Source organism: Hibiscus syriacus, unplaced genomic scaffold, assembly GCF_006381635.1.
Source record: "Hibiscus syriacus cultivar Baekdansim isolate YM2019G1 unplaced genomic scaffold, ASM638163v2 tig00116965_pilon, whole genome shotgun sequence".
Lineage (NCBI taxonomy): Eukaryota > Viridiplantae > Streptophyta > Magnoliopsida > Malvales > Malvaceae > Hibiscus > Hibiscus syriacus.
The window spans coordinates 3009070-3026477 of NW_024063490.1; the positions used below are offsets into that span (position 1 = coordinate 3009070).

The 17408-nt window shown below is 33.5% G+C and overlaps 1 long non-coding RNA gene across 1 annotated transcript; it reads left to right on the forward strand.

The window, feature by feature from the left end:
* The first annotated feature begins 270 nt into the window (after positions 1 to 270).
* On the forward strand, positions 271 to 9881 carry LOC120191189. The gene is made up of 3 exons (XR_005522669.1): positions 271 to 789; positions 5693 to 5702; positions 9870 to 9881. It is a non-coding gene; the product is annotated as an uncharacterized LOC120191189 (long non-coding RNA).
* Positions 9882 to 17408: the final 7527 nt, after the last annotated feature.

Here is a 17408-nt window from a genome sequence, read left to right on the forward strand (position 1 = left end):
TGGGGGTGGCTAGGGTTTAGAAACCCTAGCTGAAACCTTACTAATCGTTTAGGGTTTCTGGTTGTCTGGACCGGTTCTGGTTGGTTTGTAACTGGGCCGGTCCAGTTGTAATTATTTATTAAATAATAATAATATATAATATTGATAATAATAATAATAAATAATGATAATAATAATAATAATTATAATAATAATAATAATACTAATAATAATAATAATTTTAATAATAATAATAATAAATTTAAATGAAAAAAATGATGTCTACAAAAAGTATAGGTGAAGTCATGTTTAGAGGCAACACAATCATGAATGGATACCTTAAGAACATAAAAGCAACAGAGGATGCCTTTAAGGGTGGCTGGTTCCGAAGTGGGGACTTGGCAGTGAGACACCCTGATGGATACATAGAAATCAAGGACCGGTCGAAGGACATAATCATCTCCGGGGGAGAAAACATTAGCTCAATTGAAGTCGAATCGGTGCTTTATAGCCATCCGGCAGTAGTGGAGGCAGCTGTGGTGGCAAGACCAGATGATTATTGGGGGGAGACACCTTGTGCATTTGTGAAGTTGAAGGACGGGTACAGAGTCAGTGCCGAAGAGATTATCAAGCATTGTCGAGACAACTTGCCACATTACATGGCTCCTCGAACGGTGATTTTCGAGGATTTGCCCAAGACTTCGACCGGAAAGACACAGAAATATGTTCTACGAGAGAAGGCCAAGGCATTAGGAAGCATTTCGAAGAATAAAAGCAAACTGTAGGTGCCCATGAGTACGAGAGAACTTTGTGGAGGAATCAAGTGCTCAAGATTTTATTTCAAATGTATGGAATTTAAACGAATTGTATTTTACTTTGAATTTTGGGAACGGCAACATAATGGATAAGTAATTGGGAACAATGCATATTGAATCCAAAAAACAGCTTCATTTAAAAATTAATTTGATATTTGATGTCTAAAATTTCATACATCAGAAAATCTAATTTATAATTAAATCGAGTTTTCGAGCCTAATTTTCTCTCTTTCTCTTAGGTCATCATTAGGCTTTTTTCTTCTTTCTCTTTGTGATCGAATGCGACATCAATTTTGTACTGATCATTAATAGTTGGTATTCATTGTTTTTTTCTTCTTTATCTTTATTTTATTATATTGTATCTTTGTTTTTTCTTGTTTTTTAATTTTTAATAACTCTATCTTTATGACATATTTTTCTCTGTCTTTTAGCATGTTTTCGGTCGTTTGGTCGTTATTTTTGTGTATCATTTTTCTCAGGGATAGATTTGACATCGTCACGACTAATCAAGATAACACTTATTTGTTATCGTGCTGATATTTCCTGCTTTGGACTCTCAAATTAGATTTGGATACACGATTTGTGTTCATGGATAGTTTTTACGTCACTCAATTCTGATTTACGATTTACCGATGATTTTTCAATAATTTGATCTCCGTTTGTGGTTTGTTATCATGTTGATCTTTCCTGTTTTGAACACTCAAATTAGATTTGGATACACAATTTGCATTCGTAGATAGATTTTACGTCGCTCGATTCTGATTTACGGTTTACCGGTGGTCTTTCAATAATTTCATCTCATTTTCTGGTTCCTTTGTCGATGCGGTCAAATATATTTGTATCTACTTTTAGTTCAAGGTTATTCGATAATTTTTTTAATATTTTCTTTGTGTGACCCTTTAGTAATATTAAGTGATTAGCTTCTTGTATTAATGATTATCATAAAATATTTCTATTATGATTTTAGTTTTAGAAAACCATTTCTGTTATGTGTTTAGTCTTATGGTTGTAATTTCATCTTGTAAAAAAATCTATTTTATTTTTTTCAATTATATAATAAATATACACACGTACTACCTAGTTCATATTCTTTTCCGTTCCAAACTTTATTATCCATATTTAAATTTATGTTTGAGTTTGTGTTTAAATTAACCTTTCTTATGCAAATTAGAAATAAAAACTATTTTAATCAAGTATATATATGTTCGAATTTTATTCATTTGATAGTTTAAGTTTAAGATCTTTTTTTCTTTACATATAAGTACTTGTTTACATCCACTAAAAAAAATTATATTGGAATAAAAATACAAAGCATATTGTTTTGAGGATTTTCTCGTAATCGTTTCTCTCTTTGATAGTCGATCTACTGTTTTGGGGATTTTCTGGTGGGGTATCTAGGGTTTGCTGGGGATTTCTGTAAGAGTGATGGATTTCCCTCTGGGTTTTTTATTTGATTGATGGGGGTTTCGATTATGGATCAAAGGGAGTTATTCTCTATTGTAGAAGAACAGTCTTTGGATTTCTTTCCCTTGAAGTCTTTGATGGTTCTTCAACGATGAGCCCTCCAACAAATGTCTTTAACGAGGGAATTTCGAAGCGGCGATTCTCATTGGTAGGGCAATTCATTGGCATGCCCCAAATTTTGGTGCAACACAAAAAATTATGGAGATGATATAGGGGAAGAACTTGATGGTCAAGGTTAGTCTCACGGGCTCCAACTTGTATGTGTTCTCTTTTGCCAATGTCTCCACTAGGGATTGGGTTTTGGAGAGTGGTCCCTGACACATTCAACATAAACCATTGGTTTTAAGGAAATGGGAGTCGTATTTGGCAAAGCTTGACTTTGATTTGGTAAGAACTTCGACTTTGATTCAACTTTTTAATGTTCCTCTGGAATTGTATTCGAAGAAAGGGATTAGCTATATTACGAGTGCACTTAGGAATCCATTGTATATGGACTCTATCACAACATATAAGGAGCGGTTAGAATATGCTAAAGTCTGCGTAGAGGTGGACGAAGGGAGTAAGGTGTCGAACACTATCTCAATCAAGATGAGGGAATGATCTTTGGGGGTGGTTAAGGTTGTGGTTCCATGGTTTCCTCTTTGATGCTCTTATTGTAAATCTTATGACCATTTTGATAAGACCTGTGTTAAGGAAAAGACATGTCGTAAAGAATGGAGGGTTAAGAAACAAAAAGAAGTTGTCGGGGTGGTTGGTGAGTCATCTTCAATTGCTCTAGTTTAGGTTGAGGGGAAAGGGAGTGATGTTCTTGCTATTGTGGATTCGGGGGTTAAGAAGGAGGGTCAAGTGTGCCAGGGGCGAGGGAGGGGGTCTTAGAGGCTGAGGAGAGTGTTGTTAAAAGTGTGACTCGTTCTCAAAAGAAGCAAGGTAGGAGAAAAATGAGATAAAGGAAAAACTATGTTTGCTAGTTCATTCAATCATTTGAGATCCTTGGTTTTACCTTAGAAGAGGGTGTGGTTGGTGGAAGGAAGCCTCGATTCGCTTCTCATTGAGTGGCTGCCATACTTCATGAGATGAAAGCTAAGAATGAAGATCCAGTAAAGAAGGGCAAGAAGTCTGGTGGTGAGGTTGCTAGTTCAGCAGAGGTATGACTCTTGCCAGTGCTTGATGAATGTCTTTTTTTGGAATGTAAGGGGTTTTAATCACCCTAAAAAGCAAACTAGAGTAATGTATAGGATTGAAAGACTTAATGTGGAAGTTTTTTGTTTGATTGAAACTAGGATTAGGTATAGTAATGCCCCTGCTGTTTACTTATAAATATGTTGATGTGTGGGAGTATTGTTTGAATTATGATCGTGTTGAGAATGTGAGGATATAGATCTTTTGGAAGAAGAGTTTGAATTTTACTGTTGTTCAGATTGCTAGTCAAATTGTTTCTATTCAAGGAAGGTTACATAGCAAAGATATTGTTGTTACTGTTGTATATGGTAGTAATTATGGGTTTATTAGGGAGGACCTTTGGAATCAGTTGCAGGATGTTGCAGTAAGGGTTGGTGGGCTCCCTTGATTGATTGATGGGGACTTTAATATCACTGCTAGTGTTGAGGAAAGTTCTAATTTTGATGTGGTTGGTGCTCATGTTACTCCAAACATGGAGGATTTTCAGAACTGTTTGGGGAGCTTGGGTTTAGTGGATCATCCTTACTTTGGCCTTCTCAATACCTAGTTAAATAAACAGGATGTTATCTTTCTTGCTAGGAAACTGATAGGGTGTTGGTGAATACTTGTAGGTTTGATTATTTTTCTGGCACTTATTTGGATTTTAAGGCTCATGGTGATTTTGATCACTGCTTGATTGCGGTGTGGTGTGATGAGAAGGGTATGTCTTTTGGGCTAAAGCATTTTAAGTTTTTCAATTTCTGAACCTTACATCCTGAGTTTAGGAGCATTGTTAGTATCTCTTGACGTGAGGCTTCTCAGGGGGATCCTATGTAGGTTCTTTTCTACAAGTTGAAGAGGCTTAAGTCTAGATTGAAGGAGTTAAACAAGGAATTTTTTCTGAAATTTCTAGGAGGGTTGTTGTTAAAAGGGATCAATGGGAGAGGCAGTAGGTTTTGGTCCTTTTTTATCCTTGTTTGGTGAATATTGAGATGAAGAAGTAGTATGGTTAGAGTTAGCTGATCTTGAGCAGGCTGAAAAGTTGTTTTATCAACAAAAAAACCAAGGTTGATTATATCCAAAAAGGGGATCAATGTACAAAATTATTTAACTCTCAAGTTGATATGAAGAAGAGGAATACCATTAGGATTTTGCTTGATAATGATGGTAACAGGATGGAGACTTTTGATTCCATGGCTTCAGAGTTTGTGCAATGTTTTACTAAGCATATTGAAGCCAGTGATGAAAATGTAAAGAGGTGCAATATGGATGTTTTGAGAGGTTTGCTTAAGGTTGTTGTCCATGTTGAAGGTAGGGAAAACCTCATTAAAGATGTTACTAAGAATGATATTAAGGCCTCCATCTCCAGTCAAAGTAAGGATAAGACACCTGGATCTGATGGATTCACATCAGGGTTTTCCAAAGCAGCCTAGTACTTTGTTGGAGCTGACTTTATTGCAGTAGTCAAGCATTTTTTTCCACTTCTGATCTTCTTCCTGCTTTTAATGCAACTGCTTTAACTTTGGTGCCAAAGCTTCCTAACACTTGTAGAGCCAAAGAATACAAGCCAATTTCTTATTACTTTGTAGTTTATAAAACCATTACAAAGGTTCTATTTACCAGTCTTGCTGATTACTTCCCTAGGTTGGTTGCTCCCAATCAGTCAACTTTTTTGAAGAGTATGAGCATAGTAGATAATATTTTACTTGCTCAGGAGTTTGTGAGGGGGGTATGGCAGGAGAACACTTTCTCCTAGGTATGCCATTAAGGTGGACTTATAGAAGGTGTTTGATTCCCTTATTTGAGATTTTATTTTGGATGTGTTGGATGCTTTGGGGATGTCTATGAAGTTTAGGAACTGGATAAAGGCATGTATCACTGATTTTAGATTTTCTCTCTCTCTCAATGGTAGTTGGTTGGGAATTTCAGAGGTAAAAGGGGTGTAAGGCAAGTGAATCTTCTTTCCCCTTACCTTTTTGTGTTTACAATGAATGTCTTGGCTGGGTTATTGAATGAAACTATGAATAAGGGGGTGTTTAACTATCATCCTAAGTGTACAGATTGTCTCATCAATGTTTTGCAGATGATCTTCTAATCTTTTGTAAAGGCACTCTTGATTATATCTTGGGAGTTAAGTGTGTACTTAGGAAGTTTTATGAGTTTTCAGGTGAGACTAAATGCTACAAAGTCTGAACTGTTTGCTTCAGGGGGTCTATTGATCAGTTGGGGCTCATTCAGACTGTAACTAGGCTCTAGCTTGGGAGGTTGCTTGTTAGGTACTTGGGGGTGCCTTTTACCCCTCTGAAGCTGACAATGAAGGACTATGATAGTTTGGTGGAGAATATAAAGGCAAAGCTGAGACATTGGTTAAATATGTTTCTTAGTAATGCTGGAAATATGGCTTATTTTTTGTACAGGCAACTTGTTTAGCCTACTGTTGTGGTAGATCGAGTTGAGCAGCTATGTGCTCGATTTCTTTGGAAAGGTAAGGATGTCCCTGCTAGAGGGGTTAGAGTGAGCTGTGACAGTGTTTGTGTTCTTAAATATTAAGGGGAGTTAGGAATCAATAGCTTAAAGTATTAGAATAAAGCTTGTATGCTTTCCTTATTGAAGAAGATCCTTGCTGGAGAGGGGTCCTTGTGGGTGGCTTGGGTTCGTGAGTACGTACTCAAGGATTTAGATGTATGCAAGTGGCATGCAAATTTAATTTCAGTTGAGATATGGGGAGAATTCTGAAGATAAGAAGTGAGACTTAGTCTTTTGTTGCTGCTAACTGATCGATGATGAAGACTAGGTAGTTTTGGAATGAGATAAGGGACAAGAGGGAGAAGGTTGCGTGGCACATGTTGTGGTTTTTAATGAATGGTCCTAAACATTCTATCATTGGTTGGATGGTAATCCTGGATTGGCTGTCCACTTCTGACAGAATGCTTAGGATGGGTATTCATGTTGATGATATTTGTAGGAACTGTGGGGGAATGTAGGAGACCAGGGATCATATTTTTTTTGAGTGATTACGCGAGGGATGTATGTGGGGTCATTCTCAGGCTGTGTAATGTTCATCGAGAGGTGAGGAATTTAAATGGTTAGGTTGTCTGGGTTGTGGTAGTTTTGAAAGGCAAATCCTTGATTTTTTTCATCCTTAGGGTTGCTTGGTGTGCTTATGTTTACTACATATGGGAGGAAAGGAACTTTAGGAGGTTTAGGGGGACGACTAGGTGTACAGGGGATATTGTTGCTTGTATCAAGGATGTTAGAATTAAAATGTATAGAAAAATAGTTAGAAATGATTCTATTAATCTTTTTCTTTGTACTGCTTGGGGATCCAAAATTGATCCCTCATTAGTGTTTGCTGCTTTCCCTTTGATAATGCAAAATAAATTTATCCAAACAAATAAAAATTTTATATTGCATAAAAATAATATATATATATATATAAAGATTTAATTTGATTATTTATTTATTTTATTAATCAATATATAGTTAAATCAGATAATTTCGAATAACATATTCTTATAGATTGAAGAAACACCCAACGTGAAATCAGCCAAAACTTGAGAAGATTGGGAAGGAATACAAATAAAGTAGAGAATTATTTTCTAAAGATATTGTGCCCTAAACTTTTCAAATTTATTTATATTTTGAATTGAAATTAAAAATATATATATATTAGTGTTGCATAACACAGTTTTATTTAATTTAATTTCTATTAGAATTTTTTTTAATTTTATATACTATATTAAAATTGATAATATCACATGCGTAACATGTATAAGAGATTAAGAAATTGTGAAATTATAAATTAACTCATCGGTAAAATTACAATTTGACCCATTGCTCCTAATAGAATTTTTAACAACGTCCATATATAAAAGATACATGATTATGGAAAGATTTGAATTTGCGAAGTAAATTTATGATATAATGATGAAAATGAATATGATTAGAATAAAGTTATGATTAATTACCATATTTTGAATTTGATTCAAATTAAGAAAGGTAATATTTTGTGTGTATTAAATTAAAATAATTATTCATATTAAGAAAATATTAGATACCATAGTTGTCAATTAGAGACGGAGTTAGATTAAATATTGATAAATGTTGAAGTTTTTAAGAAAAATAAAATGATTTATTGTGTATTTAAACTTAAAATTCAGAAGGTATTGTTTAATATTTAAACTTACAATTACTTAAATTGCTATCAGATCCAAAAAATTTGAGAATGACTTGAGATTCAATGGCGAATCATAAATATTTTTTTAGAGTAGATATATATATGTTAACAATATAACTTTTTTTAATGTGTGAGTAGAAATAAAATTTCAGGGTAGACATCATCAATAAAATAGGTGACTAGTCGAAGAAAATTTAGATTTTAGGATGAATAAAATAAAATTATAGGGTTAACACTATTAATAAAATATGTGACTAATAAAAGAAAAATCGAGTCTTAGGGTGGACACATACCCATCCTCATCCTTCAATGGATTCGTCGCTAATGGGATTCTTCTTCTTTAGTTTGACATATACTTGATTAAATATTTAATATATTCTTATATTTTTAGATTTAAATGATTAATTTTACATGAACTAAAATATTATTAAATTAAAATCTATCGAATATATAAAATTTTTACAAAGTCAAGATGAACAGAGCTCCGCCTATGTTGGAAACCCACCTACCTAGAAGATTCATTGCGGTTAGAGAATGGTAGTAGTTATAATTTACAAAGATATCTATATGTGGGAAAAATAATTTTTCCATATAAGGTATCCATCATATTATTTCATGAAATAGGGCTTTTTATTGGTCTAAAGACGCCGTGTACTTTTGAGGTCTTCTCCATTTGCTTGAAAACACCATGCAATCGTGGGATCTTCTTTATTTGTGTGAAAATGTCATGCAACTGTGAAGTCTTTATATTTAACTTGAAGATACGTAAAACACCTAACGTCTTTAAATTGATACTGTGAAATTCACCATAAATGACAAAATAATCATCAGATTAGATTATATTAAGAATTTAAAAACTCCACTTAACATTATCTAAGCCATTTTGTCCGAATTGAATACTATCATATTTAATTAAAATAAAGGGGAAAAACAGGTCAGAAAAGACGGAGTGCCAACTAACAACCCATGCATGAAAATGAACATTACATGATTTCTCACGTGACTAAAACAAATTTAAACTAGTCTTATCTTGCCAACTATGACTTCCGACCACGGTTATGTTTAAAACAGTTCACACCCTTACCATATTAAATTGGGTAAATTACACTCAAGGTCACTTTTAAATTTAATAATAAATAAATTATTTTTTAAATTGAAATGTCTTATTCAGTTGAAATATTATTAAAAATAGAATATTTTATTGTTAAAAATTAAAATGAATGTTTAATGTATATTAGTATAATAATTTTTAAGTTACTAAAATTTATATATTCTTTTAATTTCATTTTAATTTAAAATAATTTAGTAAGCTTAATCTTTTATATTTCTAGTTCTCTTATTTTAATTTTTTATAATATTAAATCTATTTGATCAAAATAATAGTTATATCATTTATATTTTATCATAAAATAGTGATAAAAATTAAACTATAAAAGGTTAAATTTATTAAATTATTTTAATTAAAAATTAAATTAACAAATTATATAAATTTTGAGGATTAAAATTATTAGGATAAATTACAATGTTTTTCACTAAATTGTATTTTTTTTCCTATTTTGTTCACCCAACTTTTAATTTTTTCTATTTTGCTCACTGAATTTTGACATTACTCATGTTTTGGTCACCCTCCGTTAATAATTAACGGCGTTATAAAATGACACACGACATTAAAACAAAGTTGTTTTGTATCTCTAATAAAAATGACATTTAAATTAAAACAACGTTGTTTTGGTTTAAATTAAAAATGTATACTTTTTTTCTTCATTCTATCCCTTTTCTCTTCTTTCTTTTTCTCATTCCTCTCATTTTTCTCCATTTTCTATCTTCAACATGAATGAAGCTGTAACATCCCAAACTACGGGTTAGTGACTAAATTGTAAAACTTTAGAATTTAGTGATTAAAGTAGAATAGTTGAATAGTTCAATGACTTATTTGGAAATAAGTTATGAAGGGTTGTTAGTAATTATTAAAGGAATTAAAGGGCAAAATGGTCATTTGACTTAGAAATGGATAAGATAAGGATATATACGGGATAAAGTTGAGAGATTTCTCCAGAAATCTCTTCTTTCTTCTTCTTCTCCACCGTGAACCCAAGGGAGCAAATGTGAGTTTTCTGATTAGCTGATTATTTGTTGATTTTAAGTATGGGTTTTGATCCTTAAGTGATACTTAAGCTTAAGGAAAGCTTAAGTTGTCTTAAAATCAAAAGATGAAGAAGTTATGAAAGATTAAATATAAGAGGTTTTTAAATGAATTTCTGGAAAAAATTGATAAGTTGAATTTGAAACTAAATTTGAATTGTCATCAACTTAATTAAGAGATATGAAGTGATAAAATTGGATTTAGAGCATATTGAAAAATTGGTATGATTATTGATTTCTATATGGAGAATAGGATTTTACGGTTTAAGATGTGATAAATGAGTATAAATCAGTTTAAGCATGAGTATGTGAGTTAAGAACATGAAAGGGGAGGAAACATGAAGTGTAGAAGATGAAAAGAGTGAATTTTCGTGTCTAAAATATGATTACTAGGAAAAGTGTATCGGTACACCTTCAACAGGTATCGATACACTATTAAATGAAAAACATCGAATGCAATAAGTGTATCGATACACAGGAGGTGTATCGATACCCCCTTGAAATGAAAAACATCGAATGTAATTTGTGTACCGATACATAGGCAGTGTACCGATACACTAGTTAAGGAATGTACCGATACACTATGGAGTGTACCGATACCTACCTTAAATAATAAATGAAAGTAGCCTTTCCTTTAGTTTAAGAAACGAAATATTGGAGTATGTTATTTGGAATAATGATATGCATGAATGTATGATTATGTAGACATCGAATGTAAGAAAATTCTGGAATGATCAACGAATTAGGATTCGATTCAAAGAAGAAATATTAGAAGTGGAATTGGGAACTAAGTGAGGCCAAGGTGAGTGCAATTTAATTTGTACTTATGTTATTGATCAAACATTGGCTTGCGATGAGCCAGTGACAGAGTTACTATGGTAAGAAGTAACTTATAAAATGTTATGTGATTCTTATGTGTGCATGAGTACATGGAAATGTGATATATGTTATATGATATGAGATAGATGGTTACACATACATGTGGTATGTGACAAAAGAGAAGAAATATGTGATAATTATAGAAATTATATGAATCATAATGATAGTGCCCATGTTATGTGATATGAGAGCTAGGGGTATAGTTGGCATACCAAGAGTCGAGGGTTACCTATGTTCTCTAGGACATATGAATTGATTAACTATGTTCTTCGGGACATATGAACTGATTACCTATGTTCTTTGGGACATATGGGCTGATTACCTATGTTCTTCGGGACATATAGACTAATTACATATGTTCTTCGGGATATATGGACTGATTACCTATGTTCTTCGGAACACATGGACTGGCCCTCCAGGACATTTATACGAGCAGTGGTGACATCATAATTGTGCACAACCTCAATTTACTCATATACCTTAAGTTCTCAATAATATACATAGGCAATCCAAATATAAATTGAAGTGAAACTGGCATAAGAATATAAGTTTTATATGTGCATAAAATGATCATATAAATATAGTATAATAGATACATGCAAGTTGAACTGTCATGATTAAATGGTAAGAGTGCATGTGATAAGGAAGCGGTGGCGGGTTAATGAACGTTGCTCTTATTGAAGAATCAAACCTAGAAAGCTCTAGACTCGATGAAGAACAATGGGGAATGAATAGGAGAAGGTGGCGGTAGCAATTAGGGTTTTTGGGATTTCTTTTAGGTACTGGAAACAAGGTAAGAAACAAGATTAAAACAAGATAAATAAAAGATAAAGGAATTGCAAATAAAATAAGATAACCAAGAAATCAAAAGATCTCCCTTATGAAGGTGAACGGTAAAGATGATTGATGGCGTGGATGGATATGTGGAAAATCGATGGATAATGTCCTATCGAGCCCTCCTAGTCACAATGAAAAGGAAAACACGATAATATGGATCTAACCAACCCTCATAGTCGTAATGAAAAAGGCAAATTGGAGTGTGAAGATTAATCTCCCTTACAAGAACTTGAAAGAACTCAAGGAGAAGAAGCTTCGAAGGCACAAGGCAATCAACACTTGCAAAAACGAACTCTCGTTGTATTATTAATCAAAGAAAACTTGATTTACAAAGTTGAATGAAGCCTCCTTTATATAGGGGCTGAGTTCTAAAGGTCCTAAATAACTAATGAATAAAATAATAATAAACTAAACATGTCTTAACTCTAATTCCTAATAAAATAATAATAACTAAAAATAATATTTTAACCCAACCTTAATTCCTAATAAAATAAAAAATCTAATCCTAAAAGATAATGCATCATCCTATATTAAGTTATATTAAAAATAATCAATAAAAATATTGAAAATTCGTAATATTTACAAAATCCCGTATTAATCCCGTATAGGATTTTCTGCATGCACCGTCTTCAGTAAAATGGTCATATCTTGAGTTCCCAATATCGGATTGATGCGATTCAAGAACCATTGGAAATATAAAAGATAGACGGTCGTATCTACAGAAGACATCTTAACTAAATAAGATCAGGATACCATTCAAAAAGTCATCGCAAGTCTACTTCTGTTCTGATCTTCTTTTCTAATGCTTGGACAAGTGGATCATTTGGAAGAGTTATTACTTCTTCCTTTAATGTGAGCCTTGTGATGCATGTATCATCCTCCCTTTCTTCAAAAAGATTCAACCTCGAATCGAATAGATATGCTTTGAATCTTCGAGACTTTGTTCTTCTAATAGGTTCGAATAGAAACATTAGTCCAAAGAAGCATGTATTATAGACTCTGGTGCATGTATCATTCCCCCACTCCTCAAAAGGATTCGTCCTCGAATCTTTAGACTCTCGTAAATCATGAATCTTTATTGATATGGTATAATGATTAGGGCTTTCAGGTGGTAACCCGTCAGGAGGGTCACCTAGCACTATTCGATAACTCTTGGCGATGGGAGATGGTGTGGGTTAGTCTCGTGTTGCTTTTACTTTCTCATCCTTTACATGGATTACCTGTGCACAAACTATAAAGCCTGTGGAGTTTTTCAAGTCATATTTCGTCATTAAGATGGCGTCACGACTAAGGCTTTCCTGATGTAGCCTTTTTGTAACAAATCTAACTCTTTGGTTTCTTCAAGATTGTATGTTTGACGAGGTATAATAGAACCTTGAATTAGATTGGTTTGATATAGTTTTCCTCTTTTTGGTGGTAATTCGTTAGGTGAATCACCTAACACTTCTCGAAAATCCTGTAATAAACATGAAAACACACTAGGAAAATCCTTGTTAATGTTAGAAATCGAAACAATTGATTCCTTAAAGTGAACAATAATGGAAGGTTGTTTGTAAAGAAGGTTCTCTCTCAATTCTTTTGTGCTCGTACATAGATTTTGAGTCACTCTTTTCTTCTCACAATTAGGTTCACTCACCTCCTATGGGTCATTATTCTTTTGGCTTTTGTAACTAGTGACCTCTTTTGCTTTTGCCTCTTTCTCATCTTTTTCTTTTTTTTGCTTTCCCTACCTCCTCACAAATTATCATTTGATATTTAGGGGCTGGAAGTGTGTCATTCTTTGCTGGTCGTTCTTTGTCCTTGTCATGTTTGTCATCTCTTAGCTTTTTTGAGAATATGGAGTAGAAGATGAGGAAGGATTTGAAGGATTACCTTGGTTATGTTCTATGAATCGGAATCTCCTTTGGATTTGTGCTTCGATTGTCATTGCTTTCTTTAGTGTATCTTCAAGGTTTTCGTACCCCTGGAGATCAAGAAGATCAGTGATGTTTGAGTTTAAGCCGACGACGAATCTTGACACGGTGACCTCTTTTTTTCGGTTATGTTAGCCCTATCGAGTAAAGACATCATCTCCTTGTAGTAGTCTTCAACTGAACTTCTACCTTATTGAAGTCGGTGTAGTCGTAGTTTAACTTCTCGTGTATAATGTACCGGTAGGAATCGCTTCCTCATGGTTTGCTTGAGGTCGTTCCAAGAAGTAATTTTTGGAATTTGGAAGTTCTGGACCTTTTTCTTTGTTTGCATCCACCAAGTTCGAGCATATCCTTCGAATTGTATGGTGATGAGGTGAACTTGTTTAGCTTGGGGGCAGTCATGGTATGCGAACATGAGATCAACTTTTCCTTCCCATTCGATGTACCTGTCTGGATCGTTGCCTCCTTTGAAAGACGAGATCGTGAACTTTGGTTTTGCAAAGAGTTCGGGTGCTTGGAAACGTGGTTGTTCTCGCCCGGATACCAAAAGTTCAGCATTGTTTGGTCTTGGATTCTGGTTTGGTAGATCCAATTGTGGTTCTTGTCATTCTCTCACGATTTCATCAAATCTTTCAACTTGAGTCGTGAGTCGAGCAAGTGCGGCTAAGATAGCCGTAAGTGTCTTGTTGTTATTGTTGCCCATCCTGAAATCATAACACTCGAAAGAAAATTTTAAAGTAAAATAAAAATAAAAGAAAGAAAATTCAACAAAACAAGAAACCTCACAAGTCACTCCAAGAAAGTAACACAACGAGAGGCAAGTAAGCCGATCTTATACTCTTTAAAACTCACTTTACCAAGTAGTCTTCCACAATTCGTATCGAAGTTTGATTACTAGCAAAGGCGATAAGAAAACCTAAAAGTTCTAAGAGGCCAAACAATGGTTAGTCTCCAAGAGAACGAGAATGGAAGGAAGGAAGAAGTATGCAAACTCTTTAATCCTACTAACACAAGAAAAGATAATGTGTTAGATAATGCAAAAGAACAATAAAAAGGAAAAACAAAAGAACCTAAAGTACTAAGAGTCAAAGAAAAAAAGAACCAACCCAGAAACCTGAAAAACGCTTGATCAACTTGAGCAACGTTTTTGAGGGGGTTACCGGTGTCCAAAAATTTTGGAAAAATTCTTGAATGTCTTTTGATGCGTCAAGAAACCACCTGTAAAATTTAAGAACAAAATACCTTCAGTAGTATCCAGTGGACTCTGTTGAACGGTGAGTCCTCAAACAATCTGTTTTTCTTGATCGCTTTGTTCGAAGGTGTTCTTGATCTCCAAATATTCTGATTTTTTGCGTAAATTATCTTCAATATATGAAGTTGCAATCTGGAAGTTTTCACCACGACATTCCACCTGTAGAATTTTCAAGAAATTCGACAGGATCCTAGACCGAATCTGCCGCTGAAACTTGAAGAATGTATTTGAAGGCTCTAATGAACTCCGATTGGGCTGAAATTTAGACTGGATATTAATCTTAGGATGAATATGAGATATAGAGAATATCAACCCTATATTCCTTCGTTTGCAATTTTTCAATTTTTGTGACTTTTTTGGCTTTTTGATTTTTCTTTTTTTTTAGCCTTTTTCTTTTTTTTTTGAAAAATAGCAAACTAACAATAATGATTTGAATCTAAATTAAAATTAAATAACAAGAACCTGAAATGATGAATCTTTTGTGAACTAGCTCCGTTGGGGTACCTTGACGGTTTTGTGTGCAAGAACAAACAAGATTGCTTGCTTCTTTGCAAGAGTCGGCCCAAATCTGATACCAATTGATAGCGAAGCGGTGACGGGTTAATGAACGTTGCTCTTATTGAAGAATCAAACCTAGAAAGCTCTAGACTCGATGAAGAACAATGGGGAATGAATAGGGGAAGGTGGCGGTAGCAATTAGGGTTCTTGGGATTTCTTTTAGGTACTGGAAACAAGGTAAGAAACAAGATTAAAATAAGAATAAAGAAAAGATAAAGGAATTGCAAATAAAATAAGATAACCAAGAAATCAAAAGATCTCCCTTATGAAGGTGAACGATAAAGATGATTGATGGCGTGGATGGATATGTGGAAAATCGATGGATAATGTCCTATCGAGCCCTCCTAGATGCAATGAAAAGGCAAACACGATAATATGACTCTAACCAACCCTCCTAGTCGTAATGAAAAGGTAAATTAGAGTGTGAATATTAATCTCCCTTACAAGAACTTGAAAGAACTCAAGGAGAAGAAGCTTCGAAGGCACAAGGCAATCAACACTTGCAAAAACGAACTCTCATTGTATTATTAATCAAAGAAAACTTGATTTACAAAGTTCAATGAAACCTCCTTTATATAGGGGCTGAGTTCTAAAGGTCCTAAATAACTAATGAATAAAATAATAAACTAATATGTCTTAACTCTAATTCCTAATAAATAATAATAACTAAAAATAATATTTTAACCCAACTTTAATTCCTAATAAAATAATAAATCTAATCCTAAAAGCTAATACATCATCCTATATTAAGTTATATTACAAATAATCAATAAAAATATTGAAAATTTGTAATATTTACAAAATCTCGTATTAATCCCGTATAAGATTTTCTGCATGCACCGTCTTCAGTAGAATGGTCATATCTTGAGTTCCCGATATCGGATTGATGCGATTCAAGAACCGTTGGAAAGATAAGAGATAGACGGTCGTATATCCAGAAGACATATTAACTAAATAAGATCAGGATCCTATTCAAAAAGTCATCGCAAGTCTACTTCTGTTCTGATCTTCTTTTCCAATGCTTGGACGAGTGAATCATTTGGAAGAGTTATTACTTCTTCATTTAATGTGAGCCTTGTGATGCATGTATCAGTATGTTTCATGAATTCATTATTATTATATTTTATGTCTCACTAAGTCTATGACTTAGCGTGTAAGTGATTTACACGTAGGTACTGAGAAGCAGGATGATCAAAGCTAAGTTCAAAGGAACAACATATCTCTGCTCAAAGATCAGATCTGAAGTAAATTACACAGTATGTCTTGATATGTAATAAATAGGTTGGCATGTAAACAAAGTCGATAAGTATGTATGCTCTGATTGAGTTTAATAATATTTTTAAATATATTGATGTAAAAGAATAACTTTTTGTTAATGAAAGTTTAAATTTTTACTGTTTTTATAAATATACATGTTTTGAACAGTTGATGTGATGTCTCAGACTCGTATTTGACTCAAATACGGGTTGAGGTGTTACATAACCAAATCTCATTTCTCTCCATTTACTTTTGACTCTACTTTTATTCAACCATCAGAATTTTCTCCGACGTCATTTTCTTCACGTCTCTAAGATTTGTCTTTCCACTCCCTCGCCTCCTTCTTCGACTCCCTCCTCTGATTTTTCTGTTGTTATGATTTTCCTCATTTGTCCAAAGCTTTTTGAGTAAAACCCCCTTAAGAATCTGTCATCTTTAACCCCAAAGGCTCACAGCTTTACATTTTTTTCCTTCAATTTGGTCTTTGCTAAAAGAGACATTGTATGACCCTCACCCACCCCTTAAATCAAACCATGATTTGAAATTAATCTGAATTTGGAAATTAAAAATCTAGTCTTGACCCTTAAAACCCAAGCTTTGATTTCAACTCCCATTTCCCTTTATCTTTTTAGCCTTTGAAATACCCAATATCCATTATCCCAAAGTTTGGTATTTACTCTTAAAACCCAATCAATAAGAGCATGGAGATGATGTTGGGACGGTTGGAACTTATAAAAGATTTGATGATCGATGTTGTTGGGATTGGGGATGGAGAGATTAGAAGAGGAATAGAAATGGTGGAGAATTTTTGAGCAAGAGAAGATGAATTCGAAGGGGAAGAGAAAGGGTGTGGAATAAAATTTAAGAATTTTTATTTTTATTTTATTTTAAATATTAGGTAAATTACATATTTAATACCTAAACTATCAGTTTTGATCTATTTTAATATATAAACTTTCAATTTTTTCAAAATCATA